Raw genomic sequence first — 17,234 nt, forward strand, 5'->3', positions numbered from 1 at the left:
AATAATGATTGGGCGCAATGGAATGGGGTCAATAGTGTTACAGTCTTGGTTTATCAAATCTACTGAGAAACAATCTACTGGCATTCAACAAGCTCATTTCCTGTTATGAGAATATGCCTTCTCCAACAAGTTACTTTAGTCATATAAACAACAGATCATTTGAAATGTGAGATTTTCTGTAGCTGGAGCTTCTCTTTCACGTTTGACTGGGGTCAAGTGTGACTGAGTGGATGACCTGGTTGATGTTGATTGTTTCTATGTGATGGAGCTTCATCCTTTGTCTCTCTTTTTGTTGGAATTTGATGTTTCCTGAAAAGACAAAGTAATGGGTTCAAGGATCACTGCATTGACAGAATGGAACAATCAGCTAGAAGGAATTTTATGCATTCATTTGCTAGTAAGAGGCCTCGAGTACCGACATTCCTGGTCTGTCTTGTAACTGTCAATGCAGTTAAACAGTCTCCATGTAGTGAAGCCACATGTTACCTAAGCAAGGATATGGATATGCTATCATTGATATGAGGGAACACTGATGGGCCGCTGCAACTTCTAAAAGCAAGGTGAGATACGTTATACATACATCACATATATTGAAACAGATAATGCCCGTTTTCAAGATTTATGTTAATTAGGTTTTGAATTGACCAATGATATGCATTGCAATGTGTTATAGACTATAGTGATTGCACTTACAGCATATGCTTAGTTTGTGCTAAAGAAAAACATAATACAGTCCAAATGTCTGAAAAATTGCCACTTATTTTTGTAAATTTGGATAGTTTGTGTTTGCGGAGGACAAATTAAAGTTCGCATGTCCAGAAAAATGCTTCTCAACATAGTAATTAGTTATTTGTGTTGTTTTCTTTTTGCAGGCAGAGTTGAGGGCACTGGTATTAACAAGTCCGTCCGTTTGTTTACTCAATGGATGAATCTGATGGTACCCAATATTGACCTTTGTTAAAGATTTATTACTTTCACTAGTGAGCAAGTGTATAATTGTCACAAATGAATGCTGAATTGAAAGTTAAGTTAGTGGTAGTGATTTGGCCGACTGTTATGGCATATACTATCAGAGACCGCTAAGTAGGGGAGAACCTTAGCTATTCCTGAGTGTATACACCCGATTACAATTAAGATTTTCTCTATTCAGTAGTACAACAACAACAACAACAACAAAGCATTTTCCCACTAAGTGGGGTCGGCTATATGAATCCTAGAACGCCATTGCGCTCATTTGTGTCATGTCCTCCGTTAGATCCAAGTACTCAAGTCTTTTCTTAGAGTCTCTTCCAAAGTTTTCCTAGGTCTTCCTCTACTCCTTCGGCCCCGAACCTCTGTCCCGTAGTCACATTTTCGAACCGGAGCGTCAGTAGACCTTCTTTGCACATGTCCAAACCACCGGAACCGATTTTCTCTCATATTTCCTTCAATTTTGTCTACTCCTACTTTACCTCGGATATCCTAATTCCCAATCTTATCCTTTCTCGTGTGCCCATACATCCCACGAAGCATCCTCATCTCCGCTACACCCATTTTGTGTACGTTGATGCTTCACCGCCCAACATTCTGTGCCATACAACATCGCTGGCCTTATTGCCGTCCTATAAAATTTTCCTTGAGCTTCAGTGGCCTACGACGGTCACACAACACGCCGGATGCACTCTTACACTTCATCCATCCAGCTTGTATTCTATGGTTGAGATCTCCATCTAATTCTCCGTTCTCTTGCAAGATAGATCCTAGGTAGCGAAAACGGTCACTTTTTGTGATCTTTGCTAGATTGCTCCGGTCATTAGTGTGGATAAGTATATAAATGGATAGAGATAGGAAAGCAAACACAAGATGTACGTGGTTCACCCAGATTGGCTACGTCCACGGAATAGAGGAGTTCTCATTAATTGTGAAGGGTTTACACAAGTACATAGGTTCAAGCTCTCCTTGAGTGAGTACAAGTGAATGATTTAGTACAAATGACATTAGGAAATATTGTGGGAGAATGATCTCGTAGCCACGAAACTTCTAAGTACCGGAGTGTGGTATCGTCTTGACTTGCCTTATCTGTCTCATAGGTAGATGTGGCATCTTCTCTGGAAGTACTCTTCCTCCATCCAGGGGTGGTATCTGTAACTGGTGGAGATGCACAAGGTAATGTATCAATTTCACTTGAAGCTTACTTGTAGTTTCATGCTTGGTCAAGCGAGATACAAACCATGTAGTAGGAGTCCCCCAAGTCGCCGAGCTGGGGGATCTACTGAAAGAGGTGACAGACAAGGTAAGCAATCAGAGCTCCGGCTAATTGTTCACATTCTCCCTATCTTGCAGGCAGCATGAAGGATAAAGAGAAGAAAAATGAGGAGAGATGATATGGGATACTTTTGCTTTTGAAGAAGTAACTTTCCACAGGCTTATTCTTGAACTGGGCTGGAGGGTTTTCTGGTTTCCTCCAGAGTATAAGGCCGACTGAAGAATTTGAGGGTCAAAACAAGTCCATCAAATCTAGAGTACGTTCGACCCTGCTGATATGGGATACTTTTGCTTTTGGTAGAGTAGTGGATGTATCGGCACGTGTGCTGTTACGCTTGTCTCCACATGCTTCCTTGTATCCTTCTCACTTGCCCTATCTGTTCCTCAGGCAGATGCGGTATCTTCCCTGGAAGCATAAGATGTTGAAGATGAGTACTCGAGAGCAATGCCAGGTAAGTAATCAGGTAAGGGGTTCCAGGCAGTCAGTTCCTGGCTGGAAGCTTGATTCCAAGTGCTGACTGATTGCTCTCTTTCTCCTTGTCTTGCAGGTAAGAAAAAGGCCAAAGGAAAAGACAGGGAAAAAGCATGATATGGGATACTCTTGCTTTTAACCCTGATGATATGAGATATTCTTGCTCTACTATAGCTTGTTTACAGAGGTATTATCGGGGGGAAAGAAAGCTGAATATTTCGAAAGGCTTTGTTGGGAGTGCCCTCTCAGATAAGAGAAAGGGTTGAGCATTTTTGCAGGTATGCCTGTCCGTTAGGGATGGAAGTCGACATATATAGGAGTCTCCCTAACATCAAGTAATAATGCTATTCCTTTACCCTACTTGGTTATAGCACGGTAGTGGGAGCTGCCAGCTTCACATGTTTTAACTCTGTCAGAGCACTTTGAAAAAGTGGTTTGTGGTATCTGGAAAGCTGATGTTGCGTGTGAAGATTACAGACCTGTCGGGGGTCTGGCTCTCGAGATTCGGAGAACGATGCCTCTTCGATTTTTGAGAAAGCAATCCTGCTGGGGGTCTGGCTCTCGAGATTTGGAGAGTGGTCTCTTCAATTTTTGAGAAAGTAATCATGTTGGGAGTCTGGCTCTCGAGATTCGGAGGGTCGTGCCTCTTCGATTTTGGAGCAAGCAATCTTGTTGGGAGTGTTTTCTCGAATGTGAGTAAAGGTTGGGCATGTTTGCTAGTCTACCTTGCCACGAAGCACAGAGGTTGACACACAGGGACTTTCCAATTATCCAGCAGTGGTACTGTTCCTTTACCCTCTCTTCGATTTTGAGAAAGTAATCATGTTGGGAGTCTGGCTCTCGAGATTCGGAGGGCGGTGCCTCTTCGATTTTGGAGCAAGCAATCTTGTTGGGAGTGTTTTCTCGAATGTGAGTAAAGGTTGGGCATGTTTGCTAGTCTACCTTGCCACGAAGCACAAAGGTTGACACACAGGGACTTTCCAATTATCCAGCAGTGGTACTGTTCCTTTACCCTCTCTTCGATTTTTGAGAAAGTAATCATATTGGGAGTCTGGCTCTCGAGATTCGGAGGGCGGTGCCTCTTCGATTTTGGAGCAAGCAATCTTGTTAGGAGTGTTTTCTCGAATGTGAGTAAAGGTTGGGCATGTTTGCTAGTCTACCTTGCCACGAAGCACAGAGGTTGACACACCGGGACTTTCCAATTATCCAGCAGTGGTACTGTTCCTTTACCCTTGTGGGTAATAATATGGTAGCTAGACCTTCAAAATTTATGTGTCTAAACTTTGTTAGTGTTGTTTCTTTGCAATTCTTTTACCCTTCTTGGTCAGAGCGATGTAGTGGGAGCTGCAAGCTTCACGTGTCTCAACTTTGTCAGAGAACTTTGGCAAAGTTATATGTGGTACCCATGAGCTACTGTTGCGTGTGGGAAGTGGGTGATTGAACAGTACGATTCATGTGCTTTCTACTTCGCCAGAAATCTTCAACAGAATGCCCATAATTTCCGCAAAGCTGAGTGTGCGTGTGACAGGTGCTGACAAGGCTGGAAAAGTAGGTGCCTCTTCGATTTCTGAAATCGGCCCTCGTGGTCTCTGAGCAGCCCAGCTTTTGAGAAAGCAAGCCTCTTCGATTTCTGAGATCGGCCTTTGTGGTCTTTGAGCAGCCCAGCTTTTGAGAAAGCAAACACCTCTTCGATTTCTGAGATCGACCCTCGTGGTCTCTGAGCAGCCCAGCTTTTGAGAAAGCAAACGCCTCTTCGATTTCTGAGCAGGCGCCTCTTCGATTTCTGAAGCTTCGTCGAGTGCAGATTTTTATAGGGGCTGACATTAAGTTCCAAAGCACACTTGAATATCCACCAGTAGAAGCTCCATTCTTGCACTTCTAAGATCTTGATTTGTCCGACCTCTTCTCTCTTCAACACCTTTGAAAATGTCTGGCCCCTCCGACCGTCGTTTTGACTTGAACCTTGTTGAAGAGGCAGCCCCGCCTTCTCCAGACAACATATGGCGCCCATCCTTCGTCTCCCCTACTGGTCCTCTTACCGTTGGGGATTCCGTGATGAAGAATGATATGACCGCTGCGGTAGTGGCCAGGAACCTTCTCACTCCCAAAGATAACAGACTACTTTCCAAACGGTCTGATGAGTTGTCTGTTAAGGATTCTCTGGCTCTCAGTGTTCAGTGTGCAGGTTCTGTGTCTAATATGGCCCAACGCCTATTTGCTCGAACCCGCCAAGTTGAATCATTGGCGGCTGAAGTGATGAGTCTCAAACAGGAGATTAGAGGGCTCAAGCATGAGAATAAACAGTTGCACCGGCTCGCGCATGACTATGCTACAAACATGAAGAGGAAGCTTGACCAGATGAAGGAATCTGATGGTCAGGTTTTACTTGATCATCAGAGATTTGTGGGTTTGTTCCAAAGGCATTTATTGCCTTCGTCTTCTGGGGCTGTACCGCGTAATGAGGCTCCAAATGATCAATATCTGATGCCTCCTCCTTCTAGGGTTTTGTCCAGTACTGAGGCTCCGAATGATCCCCCTCCGGTGCCTTCCCTTTCTGGGGCTCTACCGACTGCTGAGACTTCTCCTAAGCAACCTTTGTGAAGGCTCCCTCTTGTTTGTTTATTTTGACTCAAGTATATGTACATATTTGTAACTTATCGGGAATATCAATAAATAAGCTTTCCTTCATTTCAACGTATTGTGTTAAATACACCAAAGCCTTCTTCGCTAAGTTCTTTGAATTTTCTTTTGTTGAAGTTTGTATGTTGAAGCTTTGTGAGTGGAGCATATAGGTTGAGGTAGTGTTCCCTTAATTTCCCGAGTGAGGAAAACTTCTCTATTCAGTAGTACGCTCTAGAAATTTTATTTCTTTGCATCTTGGTGTTTTTTTTCCTCGTGTTTTTCTAGTCTCTCATCCATTTGTAGTTCATTTAGGTCTTCGTCCTTTTGTTATAGGCATTTTTGCTTGCACTAATCTAATTTAGGTTTTGCTTTTCTAGGGTTGGTCCCAAAAATTCACCTTTTCTAGGTCACTGGGGATTGTGCATGCCTATAAAAGTCCCAAAACCAAGTAGGACGAGCCTCAACAGGAAGATTTTGCCACCTCATATGAACATCAGAAGACAAATGGCCAACACTAGTTAGAGCATCCACCACAAAACTAGATTCACGAAAGATATGACGGAATGAAATGTCTTGAAGGTAGCAAGCAAGTTTCTGAATTTCGGCTTCCAAAGTAGATAGCTGCTAAGGATAGAGGAGTTCCCATTCAAAGCATCAACAGGGACCTTAGAATCACCATCTCCACATCCAAGCAAGAAAATCCCCTTGCGAGCAGCCTTCAGACCATCAAGGAGAGCTTGACCTTGAGCGATAAGATTGGTGGTCGATGTGCAGTGAAGTATGATGAGCACTCCAGACGTAGCAAGTTTCTCATGAGTTACTGATACATGTACAATGTAGCATATTAGAACCGACGCGGAAAACCGAACCGTTTGATCCCCATAATACAGGAGCTTGACGGTTAGCATCTCAAATTCACTATTGCCTTGGCATGATCAAGGTGAAAATAATTGTCTATACATACAAATTTAATGAGCACAACGCAAGCCTCGGCGATCACAACTTCTGGTCCATGAAGAAGTTGGACCAATGCACCGATTATCGTTGTTTCTGATGCCTCAAATGTCTTGGCCAAATTCCCAAGAGCTTTAATGCAGGGGATGAGGAGCTCCCCATTTGCTGCCTTCCCAATGAAAGGGGTCTCGTGTAATTGATCAACAACAGATTAAGAAGAGGGAGAATTAGGACTCGAGGCATATGTTCTCATACCAATATCTTTCTCTGCCATTTTTGCAATAACCAAAGCATTTTCGAAATACTCCACCTTCCTTTTGAGAACAAACCAATGCATTTTTTTTTAGAACAAATCAATCTAATTACTCCATCTTTCTCAATGGTCAATCACCATAACCAAAGATCCTGCCCCGGAAACAAAAAAATAAGAAGCAGTTGCTGCAGCAGATTGGTATTCGAGGGGAAAATTATTGCTACGATGAACAGCAATCAGTTTCACAATCGTAAAAAAAGTTACGTCGTTGCGTCCTATCGGAGGCAGCTCCTCGTGGGTTTTTTTTAAAAAGAGGATGTGATGCAATTGGATTCTCACTATTGATCATCCAAAAGATTAAATTATACCAAGTCATCAGTGTTAAAATCCATATGTCATTGCTAAAGTTTTCAACTATAGTTTTAGAGGAAGCTAAATCCGATGCCATTATGCGGAAATCGGACAAACTGGGAAGAGTAAGGTATCTACGCTAAGTCCCTAATATAACTTTACCGCCCATCATAAACAGTAGTGGAGTCAGAATTTTGTGTTAGTGAATGCATGAGAAGATTCTAATTCTTATTCCTATCTCGATCCACTTAAAACCACGAGGTCTTATAATTACATCCCTAACTCTCATAAGCTAATAAAATGAATCAAAACAGACCACTATAAGCACCGTCAATGGAAAAATTGAAAGTTAAACATACAACCATAAAAGACGGTTATCAAAGCATACATTAAAGTGGTGACGTTGTGGGTTGTTTCGGTTAAACTTAAAACTTGAAACGGAACATACACTCACACATGCTCATTATCATTTTGTTTCTAATTTTGTTTTTTTCCCAACTGATTCTGTCACCCCCCCCTCCCCCCCCCGACCCCGATATCCCCAAATACCAGGATGGGCAAGGCTAGCCGACACCCGAGGGTGACGAAGCCATATTAACACGCATACAAATAAAATAGGTAATTAGAAAGAATTATGCCAGTGCGGAAACATGTTCAGAGCATACAACTAATTAAGAATAATGTGAAAAAATTACAATTAAAAAAATGTAAGAATAATGGAGTGGGTCCTATGCTGAGAAGACTCGAAGATACCTATGCGAAAATGCCGTGACGTTGGGATTGAATGCCACGATTCTAACTCCTGAAGGGGCCGCAAAACAAAGGGTAAGTGGACCAAAGTTTATAATAATAATACTAATAATAGGAAAAACATTTTCTTTCTGAACATACTAACCTCCTATTTTGAAAACTCATATAATCACTAGTACAAAAACATGTTTGCGCGACGCAGCAAATTTCGTCGTGCAAAGTATGTTTGCGTGACGTTTTTTGCATCGCGCAGGATTTTGGTGCCAAACCAAGTTGCTTTACCCATTTTTTCCCAACTTTGCGGGGGCAAGGGCACCTAAGTCGCGCAAAGCTATTTTGCACGGCGCAGGCGTACCTACGTCGTGCAAAGTTTTTATTTTTTTCCCCTTTTGCTTTTCTTTTGGGGTTCTTGCAATACCTTTTTCTTTTGTGGTATCCACTTGTGTAAATGTTTTAAATTGACGGTTGAATTAGTTCATTGTATTCATATAAGATCAATGAGTGTAATTGTAAAAAATTATCAAAATCGGAGTTAAAATTACTGTTAAATCGTGATTTTTGTTTATAACCGTAAAAAAGGTTTGTCCCGTTACATAATCTCTGAATATTTGTGTTTTGCAATTTTTGGGGTATGTGATCTCAAAGCATATACAAACAATTTTGACAGTTAGATCGTTGAAACTAGTTTCATAGAATGCGTATCGCATCAAAACAATAGATTAACTAACATTTGGAGTTTATTTATACTTTCATTAAATATAACATAAGATTTTGTGGTACCCATTTGTGTAAATGTTTTAAATCGATGATCGAATTAGTTCATAAGAGAAAAAAAAAACACTTTGCACGACGTAGGTCTTCGTCGCGCTAAGTGTTTTTTGTTTGTTTTCCCTTTTGCTTTTCTTTTGGGGTTCTTGCATTGTCTTTTTCTTTTGTGGTATCCACTTGTGCAAATGTTTTAAATTGACGATCGAATTAGTTCATTGTATTCATATAGGGTTAAGGAGTGTAGTTGTAAAAAATCATCAAAATCGGAGTTAAAATAACCGTTAAATTGGGATTTTTCGTTTATCGCCATCGAAAAGGTTTGTCCCGTTACTTGATATCTGAATGTTTGTTTTTGCAATTTTTGGCATATGTGATCTCGAAGTATATATAAACATTTTTTACCGTTGGATCATTGAAACTAGTTTCGTACAATGCGTATCCCATCAAAACAATAGATTCACTAATACTTTGAGTTTATTTTATACTTTCATTAAGTATAACATAAGATTTTATGATATCCACTAGTGTAAATATTTTAAATTGACGATCAAATTAGTTCATTGTATTCATATAGGATCAATGAGTGTAGCTGTAAAAAATCATCAAAATCGGAGTTAAAACTACCATTAAGTGGTGATTTTTTGTTTATAACCGTCGAAAAGGTTTTTCCCGTTACATAATCTCTACATGTTTGTTTTTTGCAATTTTTTGCGTATGCGATCTTGAAGCATATACGAACAAGTTTGACGGTTGGATCGTTGAGACTGGTTTCGTACAATGTGTTTCCCATCAAAACAATAGATTCACTAACACTTTGAGTTTATTTATACGTTCATTAAGTATAACATAAGATTTTGTGGTATCAACTTGTGTAAATATTTTAAATTGACGATCGAATTAGTTCATTGTATTCATATAGGATCTAGGAGTATAGTTGTAAAAATCATCAAAATCAGAGTTAAAACTACAGTTAAATCGTGCTTTTTCATTTATAACCATTAAAAAATTTTATTTCGTTACTTGATCTCTGCATTTTTGTTTTTTGCGATTTTTGGCGGATGCGATCTCAAACCATATACAAATAAGTTTGATGGTTGGATCTTTGAAACTAGTTTCGTACAATGCGTTTCCCATCAAGTTCAATGATATATATATATATATATATATATATATATATATATATATTTACTAAGTAGATTTTAATTTATTTATTTTGTACTTATAACACTTAAGAAATTGAATGATATATTTGTAAAAAAAAATTATTATGGATTTTTGTTAAAAAAATATATTATTGTGGTATTTATGTAAACAAATTTAAATTTGAAAAGAATTAAGTCACATTTTCAACAATTTCTATAATATTTAAAAAACAAATACATTACACGACGTCAAATTGTATACCTATGTCGCGCTAATCGTGATTATATTGGCTGTGCAATAGTGAAACATAGGCCTTGTTTTTTCAATTTTCCAAGTTTGGCAACCTTGAAGCCCATAGACCTCTCTCTTCCCGTAGACCTCTCTCTTCCCTCTCGCTCATCTCTCCCTCTCTCTTTCCCGTAGACCTCTCTCTCCTCTTCACAACCTTGAACCCCAAATCTTGAACCCAGACCTGTCTTTCCTCTTCACAATCTCGAATCCAACCACCACCACTACTCTGTCGGTTGTCTCTCTCCCTCTCGTTCTAAACGACGGGCAGCCACGCGAATCTCGAAGCCGAAGCGAATCAAGTCCCAAAATCAAGGTAAGGGTTTCTGATTTTCAATGGGTTTTTGTTATTTAGGGTTTAGGGTCAAATTGCATGTTGATTTCTGAGTACTTTGTCGAAATCTCCAGATAAAATTGGATGTTGGTTCTGATTTGATAGGGTTTCAGATTTGTGAGGGTTTGAGGTTATGTGGGGTTCGAATTATGGTGGGTGCAGCCGTGTTGGTTTCAGAGACCGGTGTTTGTTAGGGGTCATGCCAGCTAGAATGTGTTGCTGTACAAGACTCCTTTCAGCTCAACTTGAGACATTTGAATTTGTGTGATGATTTGGTGGCTAATTAAAAGTATTATACATAGTTTAATGCTCCACGGTGGACCTCGGTTCTGGTCCCTGGTTTTCTTTGCCAGATTGGCTGAAAGGACCAGGGGAGGACCCATATTCTAAAACACTGGTGAGGATTTGGTGACTTCTTATTATTTTTTTGACAATGTCAATAGATGATTATATTACTTTTAATGCAAGTTGTGCAGGTAGCAGGGAGCAGAACATAATCCATTTGTGTATATGTATTGATATTTTTTTTCTAATTAATGCCCTTGTTTTTAGGGAGACCTTGGAAATGTCAAACCCGCCATGTTGCTACCTACAGGTGAAGCTATCTTGTTCTATTATTTGTATATTTGGATTTGGTGTTGCATCGCATGGTTGAATAGACTGATCCCCAAGGAAAGAGAAAGAGATGAAAATAACACTTGCTGCAACAGTAAAATGGCTAAAAATGCTAACAATTCAGAATTGAAAATGGAAAAGCAAATTCAACTTCACGAAGAACGTCCTGATGGGTGTGGCGGGGTTGGGTTTGGTTTGTACGACCGGCTTACATTTTCTGTTGAATTATGTGTGACAGTGATCAAAGTAAGACGTAGCCATTTCCTTGACATCTTCTTGTTGTTGTTCTAAGTTCTATTTTTCTCTTTTTTCCAAGTGAACAGAAACAAAATGATATACAGGAAGAGATAAATACATTGAGAAGGTAGTGATCAACTGATCATGATACGAAACTTTTTCTACTGCTCTAGCTCTCACTAAATATGGGTTTTCCTGCAGCGACGTTTGCAATCAATCTGAAGAGGCCTTGGAGAGCACGGAGACTATGAAATGGATAGCATTTGCAGCTATTTTTTATTTGATCTGCCTCCTCTTAGGAAGAGGCTTTCTGCTTCTTAACCTTTTGGGGATTTCAGTGGCGGGAACATCAGACACCTTGCTATTCATTTTGGAAGCTAAGGAAAATTGCAATATTTTTCTCTAGAAGATTTTTTGTTTGATGGACGTCGATACAGTGGCATTGGCCGGTGTTTGTATAGCAACCCCAGCTCACTATATGATCCCAAGAATGGGGGAAGATTGACCCGGGAAGGTCAGAGAAATCTAGAAACAAGCTTTCTCCGACTGAAGTTTGTTAGGGGGCATGCCAGCAAGATTGTTTGGCTGTGCCAAGATTCATTTCAGCCCAACTTGAGGTAATTTGAATTTGTTTGTTGACTGACTGCGATTGATTATGAATATTATCATCGATAGTCTAAGCGCCTCTTAACGTGAAGACGCGAACACGTGTGGGTTTCGAATTTGTGTGGGTGCAGCCGTGTTGGTTTCCAAAGTAGTATACAGTTGCAACATGGTGTGCTATGGTGTTAGTTTGATACACTTAAATCTGATGAGCGCTCTGGAGCAGCTCAAGGGTTGAGCGAGATCAGTTTTACTCTTTAAAATAAGAAATTATTTATTTATTTTTTTGTCTGAGCACTTTTAAACTTCCATTACATCTCATATTAATTGTTAATTTGTAAACGGAAATTGAATTGCATGCTTGAAAAGCTGGGAACATGGTCATATGCATATCTGGTAACTTAAATGTATCTTTTTGTATATTGAAAATAAGAGTTTTCTTTTGCATACTTGGTAACTGAAATATACATTGATTTCCTTTCACTCCATTCCCACTAAGTTTAGATCAGCTTTCATTGATACTGTTAATAATTACAAGCCAATTATTTATGCTGTGAATTATAATGTCATAACTTTTTAGGCCATTTATTTCATCCATCGTATGCTTTTTTTATCGGTTAATTAAATGATTCTCGACCCATTTTACTTTCAAGGTATTTAGTGAAATATGGTATTTTAGATGGTAAGTACAGTTTGTGGATGGTAGTCTGTAAAATATGGTATCATGTATCACTATAGGACTTTGGTGCACTATTTAAACTTATTGGGATCTTGTACTTGTACAGGTCTTGCGGATGAAAATGAGTCTGTACGTGAGGCAGCTCTAGGTGCAGGGCATATTCTGGTTGAGCATCGCGCAACAACGTAAGCACTGCCCTGGTCGATCATTGTGATGTCTCTCGAATGAATTGTTTGTTGGAGCCGGAGCCTTCTGATCACTCTTCTTCGTCCTCCAGAGTCGGGCACATTAGGGCCCAGGACGAGAAGATGAGTATGATTGTACGGGCCTTAGCGATGTCCGGCCTCCAAATCCTGATGGCAGCACCTGATCTTGCTCCACCTTCGACTTCCCAGCCGCTTCGCCCAGTCGATACCCAATAGCATGATGTATTGAACCTAGAAGACTTGTAGTTTTGTCTTTTTTGTTCAGACATCTTGTATGTACATTTTCATATATTTTATAATTAAATACTTTTTCTTGGTTTATTAATTATTGTTTAGAATTTAATTACAGTATTTATTAAAAATTAAATAAAAAAAAATTTTGCCAAAAAAAAAAAAAGATTTGCGCGATGTAGGTCAATTCTTCGTCGCGCAAACCTTACTGTCATTGCCTTGGCGCGACGGTGGATGCGCGACGAAGGTTCGTTGGACTAATTTTTGCGCAACTCTTTTTTGACTTTGCGCGACGAAGGACATATGTCGCGCAAAGTCTTTTTTGTACTAGTGAATACAACATAATAGGCTTTTCCTGAAAACTCTAGCATGCCAAGAAAAATGTTCATAAAACACGTACATATAAAACAGTGCTCAGAGATGGTAGTATAGCCGCTCAAAGGCAAATCCATAAAACATCTGTAAATCACATCAATTATGTACTCAACTAGGGGTATCATAGTCGCCCAAAGGCATAACCTGTCCATCACCCGAAGGTGAAGCTGTAAGACACTGGGTTACGCCAGTGAAGAAACATGGTAGGCCCTATCATCCGAATGTGAAGCTGTACAACTCTGGGTTATGCCAAAGAATATATATATAGGAATCATTTAAACAAGAGGGATCCCTATTTTTCTAAAAAAATGGAAACACCCTCTTGACCGTTAGATTGGCTTTTAATGAAATTGTGTGGCCTGTGATTTAATTTCAACCACACAATTTCATTAATGCCAATCCAACGGTCAAGAGGGTGTCCCCATTTTTTTAGAAAAATGAGGATCCCTCTTGTTAAAGGGTCTGATTGTGACGACTCGTCCCTACTTTTCATTGTAATTTTCTTTTTGTTGGTGTAATTTGACGGTCATACCCTTTTTGGACAAAAGTGGAATCTGACGTGGACGTGGTTTTCGGCTTTCAGTTTCATTTTCCCGATTTCATACTAAAATAGTACTCGTCGCTATGAATGCGTGAGTGCGTGTTAGACTTGAATCGGATTTGTAACGAAAGAGTTACGCTCTGTTAAAGTACGTTAGTCACAGGTAATTTTGTACACGCGCGTACAAATTTATGGTGTCGAAACATTGTTGAAAAGATATAGTTGTACATTAAAAATTGTACAAATCCATCCAATCCTTAAAAGGGATCCGATCCCTTCTTTCACACCCATCAACCATCAAACTTTTTCTTTTTCCTTCTTTTCCTCTCCACCAATCAAATTGTTTTCCCTCAACCTTGCACCTAATCAGAAATTAGAAGGTGCTCTCTTTCACTTAAAGCTCTCATTTCAAACTCTCTCTCTTGGTGAATAACCATAGGGACACCGCCACCACACAAACGTCGCTCCGACGAGTTCCTCCACCTCTGTCATGCCACATTACTATCACCACTACTAGCAGGGTTGCTCCGATGAGATATGCGAGTTTCTCAACCTAAGAACTAGGACTTACACTGTCAATGACCACTGCCACTGTTCACTTTCCTTCTCCAGCGAAACTTCATTTTCTGATCAAGGTAGGCCACGAGAACCCTCTTTCTTATACCCTTTTTGTTGTCATGCAACAATCACTAGGTTATAGGTTTTTCTTGTTGACGATTTGATGCAAAATCGATTTGAAGAAAGAAACACCCCAGATTTTTGGAGGAGAACCATGGCCATCAGGCCACTTTCAAACCATTTCCCCGACCAACACAGACCACGATTGAGCATCTAATAGGTATAGACTTATTCTCTACATTCTTAACTTCAAAAAGGCTTTTGAATCATCGAATTTGGTTAACTTTCGAGTTAAAACTCAACTCTGGAAGTTGGGAAGAAATTTCCAACTTTCTGGAAAAGTTTGGCCGTGGTCATTTGGCCACTTTCAGACCACGTTTCTGGATAACACGGACCACACTTGAACCTTCTGTGAAAATGGATCGATTCATCACATTCCTAACTTTAATTTGGCTTTGTAGAAGTGTTTTTGGTTGAGAATCGAGCTCATTAAGGCCTCGGGAAGTTGGCCCAAAAATCTGCAAAAACTGCAGAAAATCGTGGAGAAAGCGAGTACACGCGTACTCGTAGGCGCGTGAACGCGCTTGACCACCTATATGCCATTAGCGCGTGCAGCACGTGGCAAGTTGTGCAGCCCCTTATGGTGGCACGTGACGGCATGTCCGACCTCCAGCCGACATGTGTGTCCATGACGTCGAGTAAATCGATTTCATATATTTAAACCCTAGGTTTGAGCAAACTATGGGGGTTTTATTTAGGTTTCCGTATATGTGCTTTAATTAATTCTATTTTAGTTATTTCACATATAAGGGAAACGTATCCCGAGGAATTGCGGGGCCAGGCTAGGCTCGGGGGCTACGACCTAGCGACGTACTTGTGAGTGGGCAGTTTGTTTTTATACCTATACATATTATAGTTTCCATGAATGCGTATTTACTTCATTTTACGCTTATATTGCCTAGTATCATTATTGTGATATGAATTGTGATAAATGCTGCTATATGGTTGAGATATTACTATCATGACATTCATACGTATTTGTACATGCTCATCTTGCTGCACCAGTGTTAGTACTCGCCCTAGGGCCAAGGCCAGTCCTTCATGTGTATGTTCACATCACACCGTTCGATCTACTTAGATCCAAGTTAGGTGCCAGTCCTGTCGGGTAAATTGCATTAGGCAATCCGACTTGTATGTGATCGTGCTTCTGCACCAGCGTTCACGTGATCGTAGTACTAGAGCATATTGATTACACCCAGTCCTGTTCGTGTCAGAAATTATCTGTTCGAACTTGTGTGTCAGCTTAGATGGATGAGCACTTAGCTATACTTGATTATCACATGATTTTATTATTGTGGCATTTATATATCATGACTTGGCATATTTCCAGTTATAATGCTGTTGTATTATTGTTTACATACTTACGTAGTATGTTTTAAGGAAACTATACTTGTCTTACGGCGAGGGGTTAGTATATTCGAAAATAAAGGTTTTTACAAAACGTTGTGTTGCTAACCCACTTAACTTTGTTTTTCGCCCCTCCAGGTTTAGTAGATGTGCTTACGTATAAACGAGGATTCTGGTAAATCTCAGGTGATGGTTATCATTAGTGGTATAACCCTTATCCTATTCATTATATTGTCTTATGCTCTAACATCACGTGTGAAGCTCACTCCCGCACTCCTTTGTTTAGGCACTTTTAGGTTTAAATTTATTCACATTCTTTTTCCACTACATTACACTTTATGGTTTCGTCACCTTTCAGGTGTTGGCCAGCACAACTCGATTCGAAGTCCAAGTGAGACTTTCTAGGTCAGGGTGTGTCACTGATAATATGTATATACATATAACATAACACACTGACACTAGCAGTGGCTATTGAAACTGTCCGACACTGGTTTCACCAGTGAAGTTGGGGGTATGACATAAATATACTTAACTGTGTCTTATGGCCATAGACGTCTACATACCCGTGTTGTGTGTATGTGCTATATGATAACCCACTAGATAAGCACCGAAAACATATCTAAAAAATCATACCAAATCACCAAAGCTCAAAAGCTCACAACCTCATCTCATAAACCCATGATAATTCATATTCGTAAGTGCACAGAATTTCACATACGAATATCCCATAATTTATATCCTTTAGTAAAATGTACATTTGATAAATTATAAATATTTCGTGAAAGTAATTTAAATAAATCACATATTCTCCGTAAACCATAAATGTGACGACCCGTCTCGAATAAATATATATTTTCTCCCCGAATGTGTGAAAATGACAATTATGCCCTCATTTGCTTGGTGACGTGGATGTATGCATATAGTTTTAAATTATTTTTCTCACTGACGTAATTAAATTGTACACGTCGTCACGAGCGTGTTGACGTGAGTTAGGGCCGAATCGGGTTCGTAACATAAATGTTACAAATGAATAAGTGGAATTGGGGTTGGTTTTATTTCCATTTGGACTCAATTACTTAAGCCCTAAATTCTATAGCCCAATTAGGGCTTGAGACCATTTGAAATTGGCCAATCCCGTAACACACATACGTGCAACCCTCATCTCTCATTCCTTCTCTCTCACTCTCTCTTGTCTGTACGACCCGAGCTCTCCAACCTTCAAACACCATCAAAACACCACGGATTGAGGTTAGCATCTTCGTACTCCTCTCGACTTCCCAAGTTTGGTAGTACCATTGGCTCAAGGAAATGACTTAAAAAACCCGAGAATTTAAGAGCTCCGACGAGGTGGAAGTTTACTCCGATGTGATAGCCGAGGTTTTACAAGGTTTTAAGGTCCATAGAGGGTCCTAACCAACTCTATAGGGACCCTAGGCTAGTTTTGAAGTGATTTGGACGTTGGGAAACACAGGTTCACTGAGTTGTAGGTTTAGTCGGAATCTTGAAGGATTTTTTCGACCGTTTTCTATCGATTTTAGGACTT

At 39.9% G+C, this 17,234-nt stretch overlaps 3 long non-coding RNA genes across 7 annotated transcripts; all 3 read left to right on the forward strand.

The window, feature by feature from the left end:
• The first annotated feature begins 372 nt into the window (after window positions 1–372).
• Window positions 373–1,057, forward strand: LOC139195170 (uncharacterized). Its single transcript, XR_011579804.1, has 2 exons — window positions 373–560; window positions 873–1,057. It is a non-coding gene; the product is annotated as an uncharacterized lncRNA (long non-coding RNA).
• Window positions 1,058–9,866: 8,809 nt separating this feature from the next.
• LOC103433337 (uncharacterized) lies at window positions 9,867–12,840 on the forward strand. Of its 5 annotated transcripts, XR_011580079.1 has the most exons (6): window positions 9,868–10,161; window positions 10,285–10,576; window positions 10,732–10,774; window positions 11,118–11,158; window positions 11,233–11,648; window positions 12,420–12,840. It is a non-coding gene; the product is annotated as an uncharacterized lncRNA (long non-coding RNA). The 5 variants fall into 5 exon arrangements; XR_011580077.1 differs by lacking the exon at window positions 11,118–11,158 and having other exon boundaries at window positions 9,867–10,161; XR_011580076.1 differs by lacking the exon at window positions 11,118–11,158 and having other exon boundaries at window positions 10,732–11,040.
• A 1,545-nt stretch (window positions 12,841–14,385) lies between these two features.
• LOC139195171 (uncharacterized) lies at window positions 14,386–16,249 on the forward strand. Its single transcript, XR_011579805.1, has 2 exons — window positions 14,386–14,504; window positions 15,830–16,249. It is a non-coding gene; the product is annotated as an uncharacterized lncRNA (long non-coding RNA).
• Window positions 16,250–17,234: the final 985 nt, after the last annotated feature.

Source organism: Malus domestica, chromosome 04 (assembly GCF_042453785.1).
Source record: "Malus domestica chromosome 04, GDT2T_hap1".
Lineage (NCBI taxonomy): Eukaryota > Viridiplantae > Streptophyta > Magnoliopsida > Rosales > Rosaceae > Malus > Malus domestica.